This window comes from Phyllobates terribilis, unplaced genomic scaffold (assembly GCF_046119375.1).
Source record: "Phyllobates terribilis strain yellow unplaced genomic scaffold, ASM4611937v1 Scaffold_7__3_contigs__length_470593459, whole genome shotgun sequence".
Lineage (NCBI taxonomy): Eukaryota > Metazoa > Chordata > Amphibia > Anura > Dendrobatidae > Phyllobates > Phyllobates terribilis.
Window position 1 is genome coordinate 338,280,545 of NW_027362767.1, and position 27,373 is coordinate 338,307,917.

Sequence of the window (27,373 nt, forward strand, 5' to 3'; positions counted from 1 at the left end):
AAATGACCAGTTTATAACCGTAGTAATATTTGCTCACGTCTGATGACCACGTTTTTATGCAGTGTCGGTACAGCAATGCTATTGGTCAGCGACCAAGTGTGGATATGCTTTAAAAACACAACTAGCTGCCTTTAAATTGAGTATAATATTTTGCAGCTTGCAAAAAATGTCAGAATTATTACCTCAGAAATATATGATCACGTCTGATGATCAATTTTTTTATGCAATGCTGGTATAGCGATGCTTTGGTCAGTAACCAAGTGTGGATATGTTTTGGACACACAACTGGCAGACTTTAAATGGAGTATATTATTTTGCAGCTTTCAAAAAAGTCCAGTTTATAACCGCAGTAACATTTGATAATTTCTGATGACCAACTTTTTTTCTGCAGTGTCAGTATAGTTATGCTATTGGTCAGTGACCAAGTGTGGATATGTTTTCAATGCACAACTGCCACACTTTAAATGGAGTATAATATTTTGCAGCTTGCAAAAAATGACCGGATTATAACCGCAGTAATATTTGCTCATGTCTGATGACCATGTTTTAATGGAGTGCCAGTATAGCAATGCTATTGGTCAGCGACCAAGTGTGGATATGTTTTGAACGCACAACTGACACACTTTAAATGGAGTATAATATTTGTCAGCTTCCAAAAAAATGTAGGATATTTACAGAAGAAATATTTGACCCCCTGTGATGAACAGCAATGCTATTCAAATCAACCAAATTTGGCTGTATGCTGCTAACAAGCAAATGGAGCAATAAAAATGGTGTATTATATTGCTTTTCACTAAAGTTATCAAGATTAAGATTAAAAAGAATATTATCAGCCCTGATATATAGGGCTATTGATAGGAGTTCCAGCAGCAGAAAGAACATGCAATGGACTCTATTCTGTACTATTCAAGGTCTCCACAAACTCTGCCTAACATGCTATCAGCAGAATTAGTATTCATCAGAATGAGCCCTCACAAGGACTGTTGGTGTAAATTAATAATAGTGGTGTGGAATCCCTGTTTAAAATAAGTGCCATTTCTCTCCCTCACTCAGCTGCAGCTCTCTCTACTCTGCCTGTTTGACCGGTAGACTGTGACGTGCATAGGGTCCCGGATCTTATATAGACCCAATGATGCTATGTGGCCAGCCAATCACTGTAATGCCACAACCAACATGGCTATGGCATTACAGTGACTGTCGGGCAATCCCTGAATGTTTATTGGCTGCCTAATATAAGCCAAACGTGTGGGGCGGGGACTTAAGCTCCCACCTGAACATTCAAAAAATACTCGCCGAGTAACGAGCATCTTGAGCACTGTGATGCTCGGGCGAGTGACGAGTAGTAACTAGGGATGAGCGAATGTTTCAATATTCGGTTCGGATTACGATCGTCGAATCTGCAATATTCGCCGATTTATTCGTCGAACATTTGTCGAACAATACCAAACGCCTTAGGATTCAATGGGGGGAAAAAAAATGCATATACACCTTAAAATGGGCCCAAAAGCTGCCAAAACACATCAAATTAGGGGTAGACACCTGGAAAGTGCCATCACTTGACCCCGAGTACAAGTACTATTATTATTTTTTTTTATTACAGCAAAATTTATTCCGTGGCGCTTTACATGTGAAAAGGGGTCACCGTCGGTGACTCATCGACTGGTACAAGAGGAGAGAGGACCCTGCCTGTGAGGGCTCACAAACAATCTAAAAGGGATGGGTGAGGATACAGTAGGTCAGGGTACAGCTAATATTGCAGCGGTATGCAGTTTGGGTCTTCAGATTCCTTTTCAAGGTTTCCACGGTAGGCGACAGTCTGATGTGTTGGGGTACTGCATTACACAGTAGGTGAGATGCATGGGACAAATCTGCTGAGAGCCTAAATCACGGTAAGCTTCCAGGAGCTCACAACTGAGCAGATTAACCCCTGCACCAATTAATATGAAGGCAAAAGGCTTCTAATGACTGCAGGAGTGGGAGTAATGAGACATTACAGTCTTCTGACTCCTCTCTGCCACGGTAAACCCATGACACCTTGCAAGCTTCAACATAATGTTCACAAGATAGACATCAGCAATGGTCGGTCTCCTAGATAGCGAGCTAACTCCTTTATGATGATAGAGGCCACCATCTCTTTAGCTTGTTGTTGGTACTTTTCTGTGGGAATGAGCTCGTCTCCAACCAGCCTTGAATATTTCCAGTCAATTATGGCATGACGCCATGGTATTAGCAGTGCACCCAGTACTAGAAGAGAAGCCATCCACAATTTCCTTCTCAGGAATTTGATTTGGTAGACTGAGTGGCTGCCCAAACATTAGTTTCTCACAAAGGAGCGGAAGACACTGAGTGTCAGTAGGTGCAATTTTCTCCAGCATGTTAGATATCAGAGCCAGGAGAACAGATAGAGCAGCATGGTGGCTCAGTGGTTAGCACTGCAGCTTTGGAGAACTGGAGTCCTGGGTTCAAATACCACCAAGGACAACATCTTCATGTAGTTTGTATGTTCTCCCAGTGTTTGCAGGGGTTTCCCCCAGATTCTTCTGTTTCCTCCTCAGTAAAAAAGCAGCCATACAGGAGTGTTCACAGTTCAAAAAATTTGGTCCTGACACCACCATTTCCGTGGCCAACAGATTGGAGATAGTGGAGTTCAACCTCTTAGCTTTATCATGTGTAGGAGGAAATAATCTTTTACGGGACTGGCTGGCTGCTGTGCTGAGAGAGGGCAGAGTACGGTGAACTGGACAAACTGCTGGACTATGAGCGAGATGCAGGGAAGTGTGTGAGCAGTAGGACTCAAAGTAACCTCCTCCTCTTCCTCCTCCACCTCATCACATGAGCTACTCAGCTGCATGCACATGCTCTGGGTTCACACCGAGTGAGATCCGCAACCTCAACATCATCAAATGTGTTATCCCATTTCTCGCCCTGACAATCACCCTCCTCCTCTTCTTGCCCTGACAGCACAGTACAGTCCGCGTTACCCTCAGGTATCTGAGTCTCTTCACGATCACCTCTCCCCACCCAGGGGTTAATGTCTGGGGAGGATGATGAGGAAGCTGCTCGAAACCAACTTTTTTTTTCCCCTGTATGGAGAATATTTGCCCCAAAGAATTTTATGCTCCGATGTAGTCTCCTTTCTATACCAATTTTGAGTTTATCATGTCTGTGTACCCCAGTGTAGAGAAAAATATCTGCGCCAAAGAATTAAAAGATGAAATATAGCCTGTTTTATATTCCGCGGTAGAAAGAAAAAAAATTCTATTTTATCATGTGTACCCCTGTGAGAACAATATCTACACCAAAGAGTTAATTTCAATAGAGTATAACTATTATAATGGGGACCAACACCTATTCCACTACAGCCAACCCAGTAGATGGAGATTCAATCAGTAGTGTTCCCATTTCCCTAATTAGGGCCTAACACCACCAAAGTGCCATCAATTTCACCAGAGTAGAAGTAGTTTAATGGAGACCAAAACCTCTTCCACTACAGCCAACCCAAAAGATGGAGGCCCAATCAGGATTCTCCACATTTCAAAAAATTTGTGACAGACACAAGCAAAGTGGCATCAATTTCACTACAATAGAAATTGTAGAATTAGGAACGACACCTCTTTCACTACAGCCAACCCAATAGATGGAGACTCAGTCAGGAGTGTTCACATTTAAAGCTTGGATACAGCACTCTGTGAACAGCCAGCTTCTTTAGCAATGACCTTCTGTGGCTTACCCTCCTTGTGTAGTGTGTCAATGACTGCCTGCTGGACATCTGTCAAGTCAGCAGTCTTTCCCATGGTTGTAGAGCCTACTAAAACAGACTAAGGGACCTTTTTAAATGCGTAGAAAGCCTTTGCAGGTGTTTTTTGTTAATTATTCTAATTTACTGAGATAATGACTTTTGTGTTTTCATTGGCTGTAGGCCATAATCATCAACATTACCAGAAATAAACAATTGAAATAGATAACTCTATTTGTAATGACTCAATATAATATATGAGTTTCACATTTTTGTATTGAAGAACTGAAATAAATCAACTTTTTGATGATATTCTAATTTAGTGAGAAGCACCAGTATCTCCTATTTAGATTAATGGCTGCAGTCCACAAAGCTAGGATACCTTTTTCAAGGGCAATTATAGCTGTCAGTTGCAAAACCACTAGACCTGATTAAAATTCACTCATAGCCACCCTGACATACAGTACAGACCAAAAGTTTGGACACACCTTCTCATTTAAAGATTTTTCTGTATTTTCATGACTATGAAAATTGTACATTCACACTGAAGGCATCAAAACTATGAATTAACACATGTGAAATTATATACTTAACAAAAAAGTGTGAAACAACTGAAAATATGTCTTATATTCTAGGTTCTTCAAAGTAGCCACCTTTTGCTTTGATGAATGCTTTGCACACTCTTGGCATTCTCTTGATGAGCTTCAAGAGGTAGTCACCGGAAATGGTTTTCACTTCACAGGTGTGCCCTGTCAGGTTTAATAAGTGAAATTTCTTGCCTTATAAATGGGGTTGGGACCATCAGTTGTGTTGTGCAGAAGTTTGGTGGATACACAGCTGATAGTCCTACTGAATAGACTGTTAGAATTTGTATTATGGCAAGAAAAAAGCAGCTAAATTAAAGAAAAACGAGTCGCCATCATTACTTTAAGAAATGAAGGTCAGTCAGTATGAAATATTGGGAAAACTTTGAAAGTGTCCCCAAGTGCAGTTGCAAAAACCATCAAACCCTACAAAGATACAGGCTCACATGAGGACCGCCCCAGGAAAGGAAGACCAAGAGTCACCTCTGCTTCGGAGGATAAGTTTATCCGAGTCACCAGCCTCAGAAATCGCAGGTTAACAGCAGCTCAGATTAGAGACCAGGTCAATGCCACACAGAGTTCTAGCAGAAGACACATCTCTACAACAGCTGTTAAGAGGAGACTTTGTTCAGCAGGCCTTCATGGTAAAATAGCAGCTAGGAAACCACTGCTAAGTACAGGCAACAAGCAGAAGAGACTTGTTTGGGCTAAAGAACACAAGGAATGGACATTAGACCAGTGGAAATCTGTGCTTTGGTCTGATGAGTCCAAATTTGAGATCTTTGGTTCCAACCACCGTGTCTTTGTGCGACGCAGAAAAGGTGAACGTATGGACTCTACATGCCTGGTTCCCACTGTGAAGCATGGAGGAGAAGGTGTGATGGTGTGGGGGTGCTTTACTGGTGACACTGTTGGGTATTTATTCAAAATTGAAGGCATACTGAACCAGCATGGCTACCACAGCATCTTGCAGCGGCATGCTATTCCATCCGGTTCGCGTTTAGTTGGACCATCATTTATTTTTCAACAGGACAATGACCCCAAACACACCTCCAGGCTGTGTAAGGGCTATTTGACCAAGAACGAGAGTGATGGGGTGCTACGTCAGATGACCTGGCCTCCACAGTGAACAGACCTGAACCCAATCGAGATGATTTGGGGTGAGCTGGACCGCAGAGTGAAGGCAAAAGGGCCAACAAGTGCTAAGCATCTCTGGGAACTCCTTCAAGATTGTTGGAAGACCATTTCCGGTGACTACCTCTTGAAGCTCATCAAGAGAATGCCAAGAGTGAGCAAAACAGTCATCAAAGCAAAAGGTGGCTACTTTGAAGAACCTAGAATATAAGACATATTTTCAGTTGTTTCACACTTTTTTGTTAAGTATATAATTCCACATGTGTTAATTCATAGTTTTGATGCCTTCAGTGTGAATGTACAATTTTCATAGTCATGAAAATACAGAAAAATCTTTAAATGAGAAGGCGTGTCCAAACTTTTGGTCTGTACTGTATTTCACCATGACTGGCTTCATCAGAGGACTGAGGCTAAACTGAGTTAAAAAAAAAAAAGCGCATAGTCTTTTAAGGCTTCTGTTGTGACATCATCATATTATAAAAAACATCAGGTATTCTCTCATATTGTGTCCAATCAGAAATAAAGCTGTCATTAATGATGTGTCACACTGACAGCCCATAATAAATCCTCTAACAAAAAGGATATCTGTAATTGGCTATGGCTGTTTATTATTATCCCCCTTCCCATCTTATGATATCACTATGGGGACCGCCCTATGCCAGAGGTATGGGGGCGTGTATGGAGGTACGTCACCCAGTCTCATGGTGATCACAGGCCAATTGCAAAAGCAGGATTGCGATGATGTCACAGTCACATGCTAAGGTCTTGTAAAAAAGAAACCACATTCAGTCCTATTTTATCATTACTGTGATCAGAGGCCAATGACCAAACCAGGAACACGTTGATGTAATAGTTACAAGTTAAGGTCCTGTAAAACAGAGACAACATTCAGTCCTAAGGTGATCGCAGGCCAATCGCCAAACCAGGGATGCAATGACGTCACAGTCACATGCTAAGGTCCTGTAAACAGAGACAACATTCAGTCATATTGTATCATTACTGTATAGGTCCTATTAAAAAGGTCCTATTGCATATATCATTGGACTCTAATGAATTTGCTCATATTGTTACTTCGCATATCAAGAGATTTTATTAAACTTTCATCTAACCACCAATATCAATTGGAATAAATTCATAAACAAACCATAATCATAACAGATCTTGTCACGGGTGTGTCGCCACGAAGATCGTCGCGATTACACAGCCTGACTTCTCGCAGCTGAGTTTTTGGTGCTTGGTGTTTTTCGGCAAGGAGGGAGTTAATTCTCTCTCTCTGTGCTAGACGAGGCCCAGCCTCGCCCAGCTGCAGTTAATTCTGCAGTATTGGGACTCCTTCAAATACCTGCCGTTCTGATAGGGTAGTTGTCGGTGAAAGCTTCTCATGCAGACTATCAGAGCGATACGTGGTATTGTGGAGTTAGGAGCGAAGTGTACTCGGTCTGGTTTTATCCCTTCCTCGCTTAATTCTTTATCCCCTTACCCGTTTGTGTTCCCTCTGTTGTAGTGGTGTAAGTTTTTGTATGCGAGGTGGTTTTTGGTTTGCCCCTTGTACTGTCTCGTTCGTGTTGTACTGTGTTTAGCATATACGGACCTGTCCCCAATTGTTGTGATCGGGGTCCTTCTCAGGACTAGATTACTGAGGTTCAGGGATTCTCAGGAGGTAGGTTTACGCTGGCGGCCTGGACCTCTGTACCATCAACAGTACCTCCAGGTAGAGGGATTAGGCAGGGCCTCAGTGTAGGGTCAGCATAGGCTCCTGACCTCCTGAACACCGAGACAGCGTGACAGATCTACTCTTTTCTAAAGTAGTAGCCATGGAATAATAATCCACAAAGGCAATATGTTATATTCATTTATTTTTATTAGGTACCGTATTTTTCGGACTATAAGACGCATTTTTTTCCTCCAAAATTTTGGTGGAAAGTGGGGGGTGCGTCTTATAGTCCGAATACTATATACATGGCTGTGCGTGGTGGTGGGTGTGGGTGAGCGGCAGCGGGGGATCAGCGTGGCACAGGAGGCAGCAGCCGCCTGCTGCAGCCAACTCTGTGCCCGCTACTAAAGAAAATGAATATTCCCTGCTCCCCACGCCCATGGGCATGGAGAACAATGAATATTCATTTTTCTCAATAGCCGACACACTGGAGCCGCAGCGCGGCTCCTACTGCTGCTCAGCGGCCTGTGTGCCTGCTATTAAAGCTCATGAATATTCCCTACAACCCACTCCCATGGGTTGTAATGAATATCGATGGTCTTTAATAGCAGGCACACTGACCGCAGAGAGGGAGCAGGAGCCGCGCTACGGTACAGTGTGCCGGCTATTGAAAAGACTGAATGGTCACTGCTCCCCACGTACAGAGTCCCAGCGTGGAGAGCAGTGACTATTCCAGCACAGCGTCTCACACTATGTGAGGGCGCATGGCAGGGACGCCATGCGCGCCCTGCCATGTGCGGCTCCCACACTGAAAGTGTCGGCAGCAGAACATGGCAGCGCAGGAGGAGAGAGGAGGTGAGTATGATTCTTTATTTTTTTTGTAGGCAGCATGATGGTGGCTCATACCAGGATGGGGGCTCAAGGGGTGCCATGCATACCAAGATGGGGGCAGAAGGGGTGCCATGCATACCAGGATGAGGGATCAAGGGGTGCCATGCATACCATGATGGGGGCTTAGAGAGTGCCATGCATACTAGGATGGGGGCTCAGAGGGTGCCATGCATACCAGGATGGGGGCTTAAGGGATGCCATGCATACCAGGATGGGGGCTCAAGGGGTGCCATGCATACCAGGATGGGGGCTCAAGTGGTGCCATGCATACCAGGATGGAGGCTCAGAGGGTGCCATGCATATCAGGATGTGGGCTCAAGGGGTGCCATGCCTACCAGGATGGGGGCTCAAAGGGTGCCATGCATACCAGGATGGGGGCTCAGAGGGTGCCATGCATACAAGGATGGGGGCTCAGAGAGTGCCATGCATACAAGGATGGGGGCTCAAGGGGTGCCATGCATACCAGGATGGGGGATTAAGCGGTGCCATGCATACCAGGATGGGGGTTCAAGGGGTGCCATGCATACCAGTATGGGGGATAAAGGGGTGCCATGCATTCCAGGATGGGGGCTCAGAGGGTGCCATGCATACCAGGATGGGGGCTCAGAGGATGCCATGCATATCAGAATGGGGGCTCAAGGGGTGCCATACATACCAGGATAGGGGCTCAAGTGGTGCCATGCATACCAGGATGGGGGCTCAAGGGGTGCCATGCATACCAGGATGGGGGCTCAAGGGATGCCATGCATACCAGTATGGGGGATAAAGAGGTGCCATGCATACCAGGATCGGAACTCAGAGGGTGCCATGCATACCAGGATGGGGGCTCAGAGGATGCCATGCATACAAGAATGGGGGCTCAAGGGGAGCCATGCATACCAGGATAGGGGCTCAAGAAGTGCCATGCATACCACTATGGGGGATAAAGGGGTGCCATGCATGCAAGGATGGGGGCTCAGAGGATGCCATGCATACCAGAATGGGGGCTCAAGGGGTGCCATACATACCAGGATAGGTGCTCAAGTGGTGCCATGCATACCAGGATGGGGGCTCAAGGGGTGCCATGCATACCAGGATGGGTCTCAAGGGGTGCCATGCATACCAGGATGGGGGATAAAGGGGTGCCATGCATACCAGGTTGGGAACTCAGAGGGTGCCATGCATACCAGGATGGGGGCTCAAGTGGTGACATGCAAACAAGAATGGGGGCTCAAGGGGTGCCATGTATACCAGTATGGGGGCTCAAGGGGTTCCTTGCATACCAGGATGGGGGCTCAAGGGGTGCCATGTATACCAGTATGGGGGCTTAAGGGGTGCCATGCATACCAGGATGGGGGCTTAGAGGGTGCCATGCATACCAGGATGTGGGCTCAAGGGGTGTCATGCATACCAGGATGGGGGCTCAATAAGTGCTATTCATACCAGTATGGGGGATAAATGGGTGCCATGCATACCAGGATGGGAACTCAGAGGGTGCCATTCATACCACGATGGGGGCTCAGAGGATTCCATGCATACAAGAATGGGGGCTCAAGGGGTGGCAGGCATACCAGGATGGGGGCTCAAGGGGTGCCATGCATACCAGTATGGGGGATAAAGGGGTGCCATGCATACCAGGATCGGAACTCAGGGGGTGCCATGCATACCAGGATGGGGGCTCAGAGGATGCCATGCATACAAGAATGGGGGCTCAAGGGGTGCCATGCATACCAGGATAGGGGCTCAAGAAGTGCCATGCACACCAGTATGGGGGATAAAGGGATGCCATGCATACAAGGATGGGGGCTCAGAGGATGCCATGCATACCAGAATGGGGGCTCAAGGAGTGCCATACATACCAGGATAGGTGCTCAAGTGGTGGCATGCATACCAGGATGGGGGATCAAGGGGTGCCATGCATACCAGGATGGGTCTCAAGGGGTGCCATGCATACCAGGATGGGGGATAAAGAGGTGCCATGCATACCAGGATCGGAACTCAGAGGGTGCCATGCATACCAGGATGGGGGCTCAGAGGATGCCATGCATACAAGAATGGGGGCTCAAGGGGTGCCATGCATACCAGGATAGGGGCTCAAGAAGTGCCATGCATACCAGTATGGGGGATAAAGGGGTGCCATGCATACAAGGATGGGGGCTCAGAGGATGCCATGCATACCAGAATGGGGGCTCAAGGGGTGCCATACATACCAGGATAGGTGCTCAAGTGGTGCCATGCATACCAGGATGGAGGCTCAGGGGTGCCATGCATACCAGGATGGGGGCTCAAGGGGTGCCATGCATACCAGGATGGGGGCTCAAGGGGTGCCATATATACCAGTATGGGGGCTCAAGGGGTGCCATGCATACCAGGATGGGGGCTTAGAAGGTGCCATGCATACCAGGATGTGGGCTCAAGGGGTGCCATGCATACCAGGATGGGGGCTCAAGAAGTGCCATTCATACCAGTATGGGGGATAAAGGGGTGCCATGCATACCAGGATGGGAACTCAGAGGGTGCCGTGCATACCAGGATGGGGTCTCAGAGGATTCCATGCATACAAGAATGGGGGCTCAAGGGGTGTCATGCATATCAGGATAGGGGCTCAAGTGGTGCCATGCATACCAGGATGGGGGCTCAATGGTTGCCAAGTATACCAGGATGGGGGCTCAAGGGGTGCCATGCATACCAGGATGGGGGCTCAGAGGGTGCTTGCATACCAGGATGGGGGCTCAAGGGGTGGCATGCATACCAGTATGGCGTATAAAGGGGTGTCATGTATACCAGGATTGGGTCTCAAGTTGTGCCATGCATACCAAGATGGGGTATAAAGGGGTGCCATGCATTCCATATTGTGGGATAAAGGGGTGCCATGCATACCAGGATGGGGGCTCAAGGGGTGCCATGAATACCAGGATGGGGGCTCAAGAAGTGCCATGCACACCAGTATGGGGGATAAAGGGGTGCCATGCATACCAGGATGGGGGCTCAGAGGGTGCCATGCATACCAGGATATGGGGCTCAAGTGGTGCCATGCATACCAGGATAGGGGCTCAAGGGGTACCATGCATACCAGGATGGGGGCTCAAGGGGTGCCAAGCATACCAGCTTGGGGGCTCAAGGGGTGCCATGCATACCAGGATGGGGGCTCAGAGGGTGCCATGCATACCAGGATGGGTGCTCAATGGGTGCCATGCATACCAGGATGGGGGCTCAGAGGGTTCCATGCATACCAGGATGGGGGCTCAAGGGGTGCCATGCATACCAGTATGGGGGATAAAGGGGTGCCATTTACACCAGGATAGGGGCTCAAGTGGTGAAATGCATACCAAGATGGGGTAAAAATGGGTGCCATGCATACCAGATTGTGGGATAGAGGGGTGCCATGCATACCGGGATGGGGGATCAAGGGGTACCATGCATACCAGGATGGGGATGAGGGCCAGCTATACCAGGATGGGATGGGGCCACTTATACCAGGAAGGAGGGGCTATACATACCAGGATGAAGGATATTAACAGAATTGGGGGACATTACCCCAATACCAGTGTCAGCAGCAGACCCCCTCCCACATAACAGGGCATCATGACCACATTTTTTGCTTACATTTTTTTTCCTAATTTCATCCTTTAAAACCTAGGTGCGTTTTTTGGTCCGGTGCGTTTTATAGGCCCAAAAATACAGTAAGTATGTTCAATAAATATAAATTATTTTTGGTTTAATTTTGAGAGAAATTACATCAAATGTCACTTGATGTCATTTCTCTCAAATAAAATTAAACCGAAATTAAAAAAATAAATTAATACAACATATTGCCTCTGTAGATTATTATTACATGGCTACTAATTTTAAAAAAGAGCAGATCTGTTATGATTTTGGTTGGTTTATGAGTTTATTCCAAAAGGATATTGGTGGTTAGATGAATGTTTATTAACCCCTTTAACACATTGCGTTTTTCCATTTTGGTATTTTCATTTTTTGCTCCCCTTCTTCCCAGATCCATAACTTTTTTATTTTTTCATCAATATGGACATATGAGCACTTATTTTTGCGTGACCTCATTGGTTCTACTATATCACATACTGGAAAATGGGAAAAAAAATCCAAGTGCGGTGAAATTGAAAAAACAGTTCAATTCCACAATTTTTTTTTTCTACCATGTTCACTAAATGTTAAAACTGACCTGGCATTATGATTTTCCAGGTCATTACGAGTTCACAGATGCCAAACATGTATAGGTTTTTTATTATTTAATTAGTGAAAAAAATTCTAAGTTTGTAAAATGAGAAAAAAATGGCGCCATTTTCAGAGACTCGTAGCGTCTCCATTTTTCGTGATCTGGGGCTGCGTGACGGATTATTTTCTGCGCGCTGAGCAGAAGTTTTTATTGATAACATTTTGGGGTAGATAGGATGCTTTGATCGCCCGGTATTGCATTTTAATGCAATGACCAAAAAAACGTAATTCTGGCAGTTTGATTTTTTTTCTCGCTACTCCATTTACCGATCACATTTATTCTTTTTTCAGATTTATATATTGGATGATTCTGAACTTGGCAACCCCAAATGTGTACTTTTGTTTTATTTTTAATGGTTTTATTTTGAATGGGGAGAAAGGAGGGTGATTTAAACTTTTATATTTTTTTAAAAACATTTTTTTACTTTACACTTGCTTCAATAGTCTCTATGGGAGACTAGAAGCTGTGATCAGCTGATCACCTGTGTTACACATAGCAGGGCTACAGCCCTGCTATGTGTATCAAAAATACTCATATGCTATGAGCATATTGACAATATGACAACCACAGGGTCTCATGTTGACCCCGGGTTGTCATGCCAACCCATCGGTGACCCATGATATTGCGATGCGCTTCCAGTGCGTGCATGTTAAATGCCACTGTCGAAGTCTGACCGTGGCATTTAACATGTTAACAGCCGCGGTGGATCGCGATTCCATCCGCGGCTGTTAGAGGCACATGAGAGCTGATCAGATCAGCTGTCATTTGCCCAGAAAGGTGCAGGCTCATCTCCAAAGCCAGTGCTAAAGAGAGGGAAGCGACCTTGGACGTACTCATTCCTCCAAGGTAGTAAAGGGGTTAAGATCCATTGATATGCACAGTAACAATCTGAGCAAATCAATTAGAGTCCAATGATATATGCAATAGGACCTTTTTAATAGGACCTACATAGTAATGATACAATAGGACTGAATGTTGTCTCTGTTTTACAGGACCTTAACATGTGACTGTGACATCATCACTATCCTGGTTTGGCGATTGGCCTGTGATTACCATGTGACCAGGCGACGTACCTCTATAGACACCCTGTACCTCTGGTATAGGACTGTCCCCATAGTGATGTCATAAGATGGGAGGTAAGCATACAAGGCCATAGCCAATTACGGATATCCTTTTTGTTAGAGTATTTATTAGAGGCGGACTATGTGACACATCATTAATGACAGCTTTATTTCTGATTGGACACAATATGTGGGAATACCTGATTCGTTTGCTAATTTGATGATGTCACAACAGAAGCCTTAAAAGACCTTGCACTCTGTTTTTCTAACTCAGTGTAGCCTCAGTCCCCTGATGATGCCAGTCTTGGCAAAACATTTTGGGGAGGCTATGAGTGAATTTTAATCAGCTCTATTGGTCTTGCAACTGACATCAATAATTGTCATTAGAAAAGGTATCCTAGCTAGTGTACTGCAGCCATCAATCTGGGTAGGAGATATATTAGCTTTAGTAGAGTGATATCCCATAGAGGAGTCCCAAAGAAGTGCTACACAGCAATACCATCCGAATTATTTTAATCTTTATTTGGTAGACCACATTAATTATGATAAATGTCAAGTTTTAATCACATTATCCCTTAATTTGGGTCTATTTACCCTTTGGATAACTTGTTTGTATTATTTCCCATCCCTAAAGTGTTTTGTTAGACACTCAGTTTTCTACTAAAAACTATTGTTTGGGCACATAGCAGGGCTCAGAAAGCAAACGGTAAAGTGCAAATTTTGCTGGAATGGTTAGCTGGTGCTATGTCAGATAGACAGAGCTTCTTATGGTTCAGAACAGTAGTAGAAAAAGCTTGATTTCTCAGAGCAGGCACCACGCATTTCTACAAAACAGGTTTTATTTATTTTTATTGTTTTACTTGGCCCTATACTACCATGCCTGTAGTTCAATTAGTGAAATCACCATAACAGGGGAGGGCTACACGAAGAAAAGTAGAAATTTATATATAAAGTTAGAGGATAAAAGTGATGAAACATTTTTGCAGTTGGCACTAAGTAAATTAGTCCTTCCTATCCTCCCTTTTTTGGTCAAATGCAGCATAAGTTTCAATGTTTTCTCCATCTTTACAGGCCTGTATTTAAAAATGGGTTATATAGCTCCCTTTTGAAGTTTCAATTTAGAAAACAGGTAAATGGTCTTTGGAGGCAAAGATTTGGTTGTAACCGATCTACATAATCATTTGAAAATGAGAAGTGTTGTAATACAAGCTGCTTATGGCTCAACTGGAGTTTTGGCTCCTGGTAAGGGATGAGCGGACCCATGGAAGTTCGGGTTCGTGGGGTTCGACCAAACTTTAGTCCAAAGTACGGGTCGGGTACCCGAACTGTACCCAAAATTGAACCTGAACCCCATAAAAATTAATGGGGACCCGAGCTTTGGAGCTGGAAAATCGCTCTCTCCCCTCCCCGAACACCCAAACTGTAAAAGAAACTTCCAGTCGAAGTCCATGATCGGAGTTCAGCAACGTACACGTAGGTACGAACCCTTAACTTTACAGTTCGGGTTCATTCATCTCTACTCCTGGTGATGATTTTAGACTTCAAGATTAGTATGTATGGTAATATGAATTGTTTATGATACAGCTGGATGTTTGAGCTTCTGGGGATGGTTTCAGGACTTCGGTCCATGTGAAAAATATTGTAGCATGGTCTAGGCTGGTTCGATTTATGGACCAAAATATTGAATATTAATAGCAGTCAGGCAATTACTGCATCCAGATGGGCACACAGAGCTGCAAATGGAACCAGTCATGTCCATAATATGACTAAAATTAGTTTTATTCTGAAAAGAAAAGAGGCTGGAATAGTCCATGTGTAAAATTGGTGGAATGAAAATGCAATTGTGCAAATTGTAAGCACAACACTGCATGAAAATTAGGAAATAATGAAGATGTGGCTGCTGCTCCACCCACTGAACCTGAGAAAAGCCAGGCACGAATCTGGATAGAAGAAACAAGTGGAAAATGTGATATTGTTTGGAGCTGCCAAGCTTGGAAAACAAAGTGACCAGGAGATCAGGTACCTGATGAAGAAGTTAAAGTGAGAACAGCTCCGAAATGTGTTGTCAAAAAAGTCTCCCCTTTTCAATCTCCTGGTCACCTTGTTTTTTCAACTCGGCAGTGCACGATAATACCGCATTTTCCACTTCTCTTTTATCATGAGTTTTATTATGACCACCAAAATGTAAGTCTAAGATGGAGATGTGCTTTATGCCTCCAAGTATTCCGATTGACAGTAAAATGTTATGTGCCATTTGTTATACACAATTTTGTAATAAAGGTAGTGAATGTTTTGTTGCACTAATAAAAAGGGCGGATGGGGCCTTCTCAATTAAGATTTTGCATCATTAGTTATCTCAGAGTTTATTGAAGGAGATGGTTCAACTGTAGAGGCATTGGTTATATGGATGATGGAAAGAGTCCTAAATCTCTCCTGCCATGTCTTCACTGTAAAAGAATAGCTCTATTAATGTCATGTTTACATTGTTGGATACAGTTTGAAGAATTTCCTTATGGTATCATGGATGTTATTATCTGCAGAACATTAATGTCTCAGTGTGGGTTCAAATTTTGTACATATTTATTTTATTCACTTATTTTATTCACATTAATTTGCATAGCACTTTACAGAAATCACCATTATCACTGTCCCCATTGGGAATCACAATCTAAATTTCCTATCTGTATGTCTTGACAGTGTATGAGGAAACTCATGCAAATTTAGGGAGAGCATACAAAACTCCTTTCTGATGATGCCATTGGTGGGATTAAATCCCAGGACCCCAGTGCTGCAAGGCTGCAGTGCTAACCACTGAACCATCCTTCTCCCTATATATATTGGCACCATCAATGATCCATTGTCTCTACCTACCAATCTCAGGAGTTGCTGTTCTTTAATATACATCTGAAGGAGTTTTGTTGGTCTGTACTGCTTGTTAGGATTAGAGATGAGCGTTGTTCTACTCGAACTGTTCGCCAATCTCAAATTCGAGCTGTTTTGGGCGGTGTTCGAGCCGGTCGGCGAACACGAACAATTCGAGAAAAATTCGGCTGTTCGAGGTTATGTTCGATAACTGTTCGTGCACCAAAATCATAACTGGATTTTTTCTCAGTAATGATGAAAATTAATGTTAATACGCAGTTTGAGTGTACAGCGGGGCGGGGGGAGGGGCAGGGGATGGATCTCTGCAGGAACAATGAAGATCTCCATTTTTTTTTCTCTTTCCCGCATTTGCAGTGGGGAGGTGCAATCTGTCAGCCTATCAGCAGCGCACACACGGAGCGAAGTGCTTTTTTTCACACAAGCAAGGGCATGTGTGATTGGCAGTGTATGTCACATGTCCTTGCCCTATAAGACCAAGCCATTTTCCCCGTCGCCACCATTTTCTCACTGCTGCAGCTGCGTGTTAGACGCCACCGCTGTTGCTGTGTGCGCTATACCTTGTTAATTTCAAGCCAATTTTCGCACAAATATACAGATAGCTTGGGAGTAGGGAATAGTTGTGATTGCAGTCCTTTTAAGGACTAGGTTACAGCATTTCCTACTACTTTTATCAAGCAGGTCTGTGCTCTTAAATAGATAGATTGTGGGAGTAAAGACTAATTGTAATTGGAGTCCTTTTCAGGACTAGGTTACATCAGTTCCTATCAGTTTTTGCCAGGCAGGTCTGTGCCAGTGCTGTGCAAGTTTTTTTCACAGCATTTGGCTGAATCTAGCAAAGCTAATCCTTTTTGGCCTATTGCAGAGTGTGTTAGTCAGTGGAGTAGCCTATCTGTGTTGCAAGATATACCACCTGTGTATAGAATACCAATTTTTTTACTGCACCTAGTGAAGTAAAATCTTTTGGGCATAGCATCATTCTATTAGTCCATCTATACTGACCTCCATCAGGTTGCAAACTGAATATAATTTTTTTCTGCATCTAGCTCTGAAAAAATATTTGGGCTTCTAGCAGTGTGTGGGACTTGGTCTATTAGTCCATCTATACTGACCTCCATCAGGTTGCAAATTAAAAATAATTTTTTTCTTCATTTAGCTCTGAAAAAAATATTTGGGCTTCTAGCAGTGTGTGGGACTTGTTCTATTAGTCCTTCTATACTGACCTCCAGCAGGTTGCAAATTGAATATAATTTTTTTCTGCATCTAGCTCTGAAAAAATATTTGGGCTTCTAGCGGTGTGTGGGACTTGGTCTATTAGTCCATCTATACTGACCTCCATCAGGTTGCAAATTAAAAATAATTTTTTTCTGCATCTAGCTCTGAAAAAATATTTGGGCTTCTAGCAGTGTGTGGGACTTGGTCTATTAGTCCATCTATACTGACCTCCATCAGGTTGCAAATTAAAAATAATTTTTTTCTTCATTTATCTCTGAAAAAATATTTGGGCTTCTAGCAGCGTGTGGGACTTGTTCTATTAGTCCATCTATACTGACCTCCATCAGGTTGCAAATTAAAAATAATTTTTTTCTTCATTTATCTCTGAAAAAATATTTGGGCTTCTAGCAGTGTGTGGGACTTGGTCTATTAGTCCATCTATACTGACCTCCATCAGGTTGCAAATTAAAAATATTTTTTTTCTGCATCTAGCTCTGAAAAAATATTTGGGCTTCTAGCAGTGTGTGGGACTTGGTCTATTAGTCCATCTATACTGACCTCCATCAGGTTGCAAATTGAATAAAAAAAATTTCTGCATCTAGCTCTGAAAAAATATTTGGGCTTCTAGCGGTGTGTGGGACTTGGTCTATTAGTCCATCTATACTGACATCCATCAGGTTGCAAATTAAAAATAATTTTTTTCTGCCTCTAGCTCTGAAAAAATATTTGGGCTTCTAGCAGTGTGTGGGACTTGGTCTATTAGTCCATCTATACTGACCTCCATCAGGTTGCAAATTAAAAATAATTTTTTTCTTCATTTATCTCTGAAAAAATATTTGGGCTTCTAGCAGCGTGTGGGACTTGTTCTATTAGCCCATCTATACTGACCTCCATCAGGTTGCAAATTAAAAATAATTTTTTTCTGCATCTAGCTCTGAAAAAATATTTGGGCTTCTAGCAGTGTGTGGGACTTGGTCTATTAGTCCATCTATACTGACCTCCATCAGGTTGCAAATTGAATAAAAAAATTTTCTGCATCTAGCTCTGAAAAAATATTTGGGCTTCTAGCGGTGTGTGGGACTTGGTCTATTAGTCCATCTATACTGACCTCCATCAGGTTGCAAATTAAAAATAATTTTTTTCTGCATCTAACCCAGCCAATAGTTTTGGCCTAATACCACAGTTTGGCCACTCAGCTCTGCTCGGTTACCATCCATTGTTTTTTTGTGCAAACAACTCCAGAGTTGTGAATTAGTTAACCACCAAAATGAGTGGAAAAAGGCCTGCTGCTGGTGGAAAGGGGAATAGGCGTTTTGGGAAGGGGAAAAAAGGTTGTGTCCGTGGGGTAGGTGCAGAAGAAAGACCATCTTCCAGCCAAACTAAAATGTCTACTTCTTTTAGCGGACAATGTGATAAGATCCCTTTCTTACGGCCACGCCAATCGCTACAAATTCCAGATGAGGCACAAAAACAGCAGGTGCTTCAACGGATATCAAGTGCTCCTTTAAGTGGGCTCTCCTCCACATCAACTTCAACATCACAAATACTCCAGTCCTCAAAGGTGTCACCCAAATCGCACTTGCTTCCTCACAGCTCCCAAATCTCCAGCTGCCCGTCTGAGTATGAGGTAGAACAGATGGTTAAGTCTGCAGAGCTGTTTACTCATACTATAGCCTGGGAATCAGAGGTCGACTCCAGCGCTTCTGTGAATCCAGACGAGGAAATGATCTGCACTGATGCCCAGAATCTTTATGAGTCGGATCCAGGACCAGACGCAGAAGGTTCTGACCATAATGTAGACCCTCATTCCCAAACTGTAACTCCTGTTGGTGGAGACAATGAGGAAGACGATGATAAGACTCAAATACCTGATTGGAGCGACAACTTTAGTTTTTTGTCAGGGCAGGAACAGGTTGGCTCTGAGGACGACGGGTGTGATAACGCACAGGGTGATGATGATGAGGTCGGAGATCCCACTTACTGTCAACCCACAGTCAGCCAAGAGATGAGGTCAGCAGAGGAGGTGGAGGAAGATGCTAGTGACGACGAGGTCAGGTTGCGCCTTCCTGGACAGAGACGTAGTACTGGAAGCACGTCAACAACTGCATCCTCAAACACAACTCTGCCTCTCACCACAAGTCGTGGTGGCTCTTCAGGTCGCATGGGTGCTAAGCCTTGCATAGCCTGGGCATTTTTTCAGATCGATAAAGATGACCCAACTCGTGTTATCTGTAACATTTGTCAGCAAAAGCTAAGTAGAGGCCAAAAAATACATAGTTTGAGTACTTCATGCATGAACCGGCACATGGACATGAAGCATAAGTTGCAGTGGGAAGCTCAGTGTGCTACAATGCGGCCTAGCCGGTCGGGCCAACCACCGTCAATGCCTAGAGACGATGGTACAGGAGTATCTCCAAGTAAACATTGAAGCCACGACTGTGTCACTGGACCCTTGCTCTTTTTGGGCTTCCAATCTGGATAAATGGCCGGAGCTAGCCACTTACGCCTTGGAGATCTTGTCATGCCCCGCAGCCAGCGTTCTGTCTGAACGTGTGTTCAGCGCTGCTGGTGGTGTGCTGACAGATAAGCGCACGCGGCTCTCCACTGATAATGTAGACAGACTCACGTTCATAAAGATGAACAAATCATGGATCCGAAACGACTTTTCTACCCCTGTGTCATCCTGGGGAGAGTAAAAGCTTGATGATTGGTTAAAATCACCCTACCAACCGTTTTAAGCTTTCAAATTACTAATCATGTTTATCTGTATCTTGACTGGAAAATAATTTGGGCTTTGTAGCAGTGTGCAGCACTGATCCTATTAGGCCATCTATAATAAGCTTCACCAGATTTAAAATTAAAAATAATTTTTAGCTGCATCTAGCCCGGAAAATAATTTTGGGGCTCCGAGATGCGCAAGACACATAAGTGCCTTCTTGCTGTACTACCTGCAGCATGACCCTCATATTGTCAGAATTCGAAGTAATCATGACTACTGGGTTGCCACACTCTTAGATCCCCCAAACTTTTCGATCAACCTTTTCATTTTAATAAAGACCAAAAAAATGGTCATTTTTGAAATTATAAGCATTAGCAGGTTGTTAGAAACTTTAATCAAACAGTTTTCAACTCAAAACTTTATTCTAGGTGATGTTACATTTTCACATAGGACCCCTTGTTCGAAAGGAGCTTCTGAACTCTCTCGTCCATTGAATTTGTCAGGTTTTGGATGGTTTCTGCTTCAATTGTTTTGCATGAGGACAGAATACCCTCCCAGAGCTGTTGCTTAGATGTGAACTGCCTCCCGCCATCATAGACACTCCTTTTAATGATGCTCCAAAGGTTCTGAATGGGGTAGAGGTCAGGGGAGCATGGGGGTCACACCATAAGTTTGTCCCCTTTTATGCCCATATCAGCCAGAGATGCAGATGTTTTATGTGCAGCATGAGATGGTGCATTATCATGCAGAAAAATGATCTTGCTGTGAAATACACGGTTCTTCTTCATGAACCATGGCAGGAAGTGCTGTTTGAGAAAATCCACATACATTATGGAGTTCATCTTTAGCGCCTTCACGGATCCTAAAGGGGCCGACAATCTCTCTCCCCATGATTCCAGCCCAAAACATTACTCCACCTCCTCCTTGTTGGCGCTGTAGCCGTGTTTGTGTGGGGTGTCCATCAACCAGCCATCCTCCACTCCATTCATCTGGACCATCGAGCGCTGCACGGCACTCATCCGTGAACAAAACAGTTTTGAAATCAGTCTTCATGTAATGTTTGGCCCACTGGAGCCGTTTCTGCTTGTGTGAAGTGGATAGAGGAGGTCGACAGGATGGCGTATGCACAGCTGCAAACCTCTGAAGGACCCTGCATCTTGTTGTTCGGGGGACGTTGGAGGCACAAGCAGCTTCAAAAACTTGTCTGCTGCTATGACAAGGCTTTTTTGCCGCTGCTCTTTCAACCTGACGTAATTGCCTGTAGGAAAGAGTCCTCAATTTGCCCTTATCAGCACGCACACGTGTGTATTGTGAATCAGCTACATACTTCTTGATTGCCAAGACACTTCATCCTGATCATCGCACAATGTTGATTGTAGTCATGCCTTGACCTAAACACTCCACAATTTGTTGCTTCTCAGCAGCCGACACATCCTTTTTCTTTCCCATTTTGGCAGAAAATGTAGGCTGCTTAATAATGTGAGAGAGCCTTCTTAAGTAGTCTTGCCTTTCATTGGACACACCTGCCAAACTAATTAGCACAGGTGTCTGCAATTGCTTACAGTGATATAAAGAGCCCTGACACACATCACCATCAATGAGTTTAACTGACAAACAAACAAATTCTTCCCTTATCACTCCTAAACACTTTTTGCATAATAATTTGGAACGCGGTGTACATGTGCTTTTCCACAAAACACCAGTGGTTCACGTAGTGAATCTTACAGTTCTAACTTGCCAACCGTGGTCTGTATGGAATTGTTCAATAAAGGGCCCAAAATTAAGATAACATAGATGGGAGAGGTCTCTATGAATAGGAATTCCTAGGTATTTGATACCCTGTGAGGGCCAGGCAAAGGGAAAGTTGGACTGGATGGAATCCTATATGGATTTAGGGAGGGAGACATCGAGGGCCTCAGACTTCGCTGCATTGATTTTAAAATTTTACCATGTAACAAAGTGATCTATTTCAGCCATAACAGCAGGGATGGATATATGTGATTGAGTGATATATACTAGGACATCATCAGCAAATAGAGAGCACTTGTACTCGGTGCCTCCCACCTCAATCCACCTAATATTGGGGTTATGGCGAATTGATGAGAGCAGGTGCTCCGTCACTAGGATGTATAAGAGAGGGGACAGAGGACATCCCTGCCTTGTCCCATTGGTGATTGTGAAAGGTGATGAAAATGTTCTGACGCACCCCCTGGGCCTTGGGACACCCGGAGCCCGACCCTTTTTGGTGGATGCTGGTGGTTGTAGTCTTCGTGGCGGCGATCCGGTTCCGTGGCTCAGGGCGGTCAAACCAGTGGCGGAACTATTTATGTGGTTTTGATGTTTAAATGTCCGACTACGCCACCCGTGGATTGCGGTCAGAGTGAACCGCCGCTACAGGGCAGACCGCTAAGGCTGGTGTTGTGGGTGCAGCAGAGCGTAGCATAACTCCCCACGGGAGGAGTATAGCCTCAGGGCAGTGTATGCGGAGGATGGGGGTGATGGTGCAGGGCAGCAGCAGTAACGACACGGAGTCAGTGATGCAGTTCAGGGCCTTTACTCACAGTTCTTATTATCAAGACCACGTCTGCAGGTAACGGCTGCCCACGTCGTACTGTGCTCACCAGGTGAGGGGCTCAGACAACTCCCAGATAACTTTGGAGCGCTTCACAGGACCCCCTTTGTGTGTCCTTTGTCTGGCCTTTCTTACCAACACTTCTGTCCGGCTGCCTCGGGCCTCCTCTTGGTAAACTTGGCGCCAGTTTCCCTGACCCTATGTGGTGCCTTCCTAGCGGGTGGAGCAAGGTGCTGCGCCACATAAAATGTCAGAGCCTCCGGTTTCTAGCTGAGGGTCATTTCCTGCCTCCACTAGTTCGGGGACCGGTCTCCCCCTTTGGCCTGACCCCTCCACGCAGGTGGATTCGGGCGTGCGGTGGCGACTCGCCCGTCCGCACCCCTGGGATCCCTTCATTCCTCGTTCCTGGAGCCTTCTCCGCTCCTCTTCCTTCCTTCTCCCTCTTGCAGGCCTGGGCCTCTGTTACTAGGCCCGCCTCCGGAGCAGAGCTCATGCAGAGCCCCTGCTCCCTGCCACTTCTGCTCAGACTTCTCTGCACTGAACTAAGATGGTGCCCACCTTTTATACTCCCTTCTCAATGCACCCAGGAACTGCTTCCTCCCTGCTCCTGCACTGCAGGGTTCCCCTTCCTCAGTGTTCCCTCCCCCCACTCCAGCCAGGGACAGGGACTGTCGTGCCCATCTCAGGGGCATATTGGTCGCCCTGCCCCACGGCAATGTGGTGTAATGCATGCAGGTGTCGGGTCCTGATCCACACTCCATCCTTATCTGAGAGTGAGATATCACACCTCTGGGTGAGGTGCAATACGTCTGTAGCAACCGAGCCCTCGGTGCTACAGTTCCATTTATCTTCAGCCTAGGTGACGTATTGTGATACAGGGCCGTGATTTTGGCTATAAAAGGGTCCCCTAGACCCCTACCCCAAGCTTTTTAAGAGAATCATATATGGCGTGCCAGGAGACTCTATGGAATGCTTTCTCAGCATCCAACGAGAGTATCTACTTACAAATTTTTAACTGCATCTAGCCCAGGAAATACTTTGTGCCTAGTAGCAGTGTCTGCTAGTCAGCGGATTATCCCGGCTGTTAAGCAAGCTACACCACCTGTAGTTTGGACACTTAATTTTTTCAAAGGAAATGCTTCGGGACCACGGGATACTCAGTGAAGAGCATCAGGAGGCACCCCAAGGCATAGGGGCTGGGACTGGCACTAGGATGCCTTGCGGTGGACAGCCGAGCTCGATCCTTATAAAAGCTTTTTAACTGCAGCAGCTTTAGTGGACGCTACTGGAGCTGGAATTATGCGGCTGCTGGCATGAGACTTGCCCTCCAATAGATCCTTGTAAATGGATTTAAAGTGTATTCATTCAAATTAGAGGGACAATTTAAATTAAAAAGCTTAGAGCTGCCTCCACCACAGGGGGGCTCTCTCGACCCACCAGCGGACAGGCACCAGTATTGGGAGAGGGGGGCTGGCCGTCAGGGTTCACCGCGGCTCTGGCACAAACCCGGCGACACGGAGGTGGCACGGGCAGGAGCGGACTGGCCGTCTCGGCTTCTCACTTTTTGGATTTTAGAAGGGCATGACATGCCTATATCTGTGTCTCCCCCTCCTTTTACTCCTCCACCTCTTTTCTTTTCGCATGACTATATGTACTTGTCACTTTTCCATGTGTTAGTTGTGTCTTCTGAGCAGTTTGTCAGCTTTTGGACACCTTTGAAGGTGTTTTCTATGTGTTTCTATGTGTTTTTGTTTGCCTGCCATTGGTTTTAACGGTGTTCGAAGGTGTTCGACGAACAGTTCGACGAACAGTTCGGCGAACACACGGGTGTTCGACGAACCGAACCGAACTCGAACACTACGGGGGTGGCTCAACACTAGTTAGGATTCCTTTTAGTGCCAAGCTGTCTCCTAGCTATAACCTTCAATACTATGATGGTAATATAGATCTGGAGCATTATATCATCTTCTTTCAAAGTTGAATGCATTGTCAAGAGGGAATACTTGAATTGAAGCCATGTGGTATAATATTCTGTTGCCTCTCACCTGTAGTCACAATGTAAATTTATAGGTCAGAGTTATAAAATATTTATATTTAAATTTATGAGCAAGCAGTATAATCATCTGCATAGTGCCAAGAGTATTCCATACTGTTCCCTAGGGATGAATGCAGCATAATGTACTGACAAGGTTGTAACACTCTTTAGTGCCACTATTCATATTACACATATTGCAGATTTAGCACTTTAGGAAAGTATAAAAATGTACTGCATTATTTCTAAGAACACAATTCTATACAAATACATACAATAGATTCCACAATTTTGCCCCCACCATCCCAACTCTTCCTCTTCCCTTGATGGCTTCAAAGTCACATGCATGAGGTTCTGGTAGCTGTTCCATTTATTATAAATCTGTAAAATGCTTGTTGTCTATCAAAGTGCTGGATCTACAGCATACATGTACATTATACTTTATGTGAAAAGTCAAAATGAATGAATAGCTAAAGCTTACGTGAGAGTACTGTGTTCTTATGTTTGTACTTGTGGCTGCTAGCCTTGTAGAATCCATTAAAGATGACAAGGAAAGTATTTTAAATACAAGCATAATATGTACCTAGTTCATACTTGTTTTTATGTTGTGTCCTTTCTTACCTTTTCTCTTGCCTCAACATTAGAGATGAGTGGACCTTTTGAAATTAGGATTTGCCAACTTCACCAAAAATTTACCCCAAAATGTGATTTGTGGGGAATAAAGTTGTGCAAATTTCAATACTAGAAAACCTCTAATTACATGGGAAATATATGTGAGGGTGGGATAGAGGAGAGAGGAGACCCCTCTGAACGTAAGAGCTTAAACAAGGAAAGTGAGAGAGAGAGGATCCCTCTGATTAGAGCTTACACTCCATATGAGAAAGAAACTTACCCAGTGCTCCACTGGGAACCAGTGATCTGAGATGGCCAAGGTACTGACCACCACTGCACAAAGCATGCTAAACCATAAGATGTCATAGCTGCAGGGCATTATGGAGAAGCACTGTAGAAGCTCAAAATGAAGTTAACCTGCTTTCTGTGGCTTCAGCAGTGTGGGTAATTTTGCTGGGCAACTTTTTTTTTTAGAACAGCGAATCGATTTAATCTCAAAATTCTAATTTGCACAAAATCGCAAATTTCAGAAAATTCAACTTGAACTCTTTCATCGCTGATGAATTTTCTTATCTTTACGCGATATATCCCAACATGTATGGTGTAAGATTAGCAGTTTTGAAAAACACCATAACTTCATGACATGCTATAACAATATGACTTGCCCAGGGGAATATAGGGGACTCGGTACCCGGGCCTTTACCTTCTTTGTAGGATGTCACGGCAGTCGGCTCCCGGGCCCGTCCTCTGGGGTCACTCTTTAAAAAGGGGGTTGTTTTTGTTAACAGTTTGTCTCGTGACACCACCTGTGGTTCCCAGTAATGAGTACCGGCACTGCTGCAGACCTCCGTGGGTGATAGGATGGCAGCTGGGATGTTTCTGCTCCCCACAGGTGGAGAGGGCCCCCGGGGCAGGGTTGATGGAAGGGATGCAGGGCCTTGTAGTGTGGGAGAGATGATGGCGCAGCGGCAATAACCCACAGAGACAGTCAAGTGCAGTCCTTTGATTTTTACTCACAGTTGACAAGTTCCTCAGGTTACACTGCACAGGTTACTGCTTCCCGCGCCACGCTGCGTTCACCAAGCAGGGGTTCAGAAGTCCCTCCGGCAATGCGAGAATACTTGTTGGGACCCCCCTTCTATATGTTCCTTTCCTCACCGACTTCTCGCGCTGGGTCTCTCCCTCCTGCCCTGCGCCTTGCAAACTGAGCCCCAAGATGGCGTCCTCGGATCCTTCAGGGTCTCCTGGAATTCCCTGATCCTACTCGGCTACCTTTCTTGGCTGCTCGAATGCGGGTATGGAAACTGCACCATAGAGGTCAGAAGCCCCCGGCTTCCTAGCTGAGACTTGAAGTGACACGACTAGCCCAGGGACCAGTTCCCTTCTTGCGGCCTGGTCCCTCCTTGTGGCCTGGTCCCTCTGATACTTGACAGATTAGAGTGTACGGGTGGCTTCTTGCTCCTTCCATACCCCTGGGACCCCTTCAGTTACCGGAGCCTTCCTCCTCTGCTCCCCTCCTATTCTCTCCTCTGCTGGGCCTCATTCACTAGGCCCACTCTGGAGCAGAGCTCCTGAAGAGACTCTGCTCCTCACACTAGACACAGAACCAGAACTCTCTCTACAACAACTACTACTACTACTTTCCAAAATGGCTTCCCTTTTTATACTCCTAACTGATGCTTCCCTAAACTCCTTCCTCCACCCACACCCACTACTTGGTTCCCCCTCACTCTGGTTCCCCCCACTCCAATCAGGGACAGGACTCAGCAGAACGCAGTGCATCTTGCCCTTCCAGCCGGTCTGGAGCAGTGTAGTGTTGGATGCAGATGTTGGGGTCCCGGGCTGTACCCTTTCCAAACCAGAGAGTGAGGCACCACCATTTGTAGTACCTCTGTGGCGACTGAACCCTCAGGGGTGCCACAAATACATGTATACTTTCTGTTTTTGTGTGGACACCCAGTGGTTGAGCATTAAAATGCTGCCTCTAGAGGAGGTTTTGCTAACATGGTACAATACAGAGTAATACTCCAAAGTTCATTAAATGTGATTAGTTTTTATGTGTTATTA

General features: G+C 45.0%; 1 long non-coding RNA gene across 2 annotated transcripts in view; it reads left to right on the plus strand.

Moving 5' to 3' along the window:
* The window catches only part of LOC141154805 (uncharacterized), a 119,968-nt gene that overhangs the window by 82,549 nt on the left and 10,046 nt on the right, over positions 1-27,373 (plus strand). The window contains exon 4 of one of the 2 annotated variants that reach the window (XR_012247480.1): positions 13,208-13,351. The exons of the other annotated variant lie outside the window; for it this stretch is intronic. This is a non-coding gene — a long non-coding RNA (uncharacterized lncRNA). The remainder of the gene's footprint in view (positions 1-13,207; positions 13,352-27,373) is intronic. 2 annotated transcript variants of the gene reach the window in all.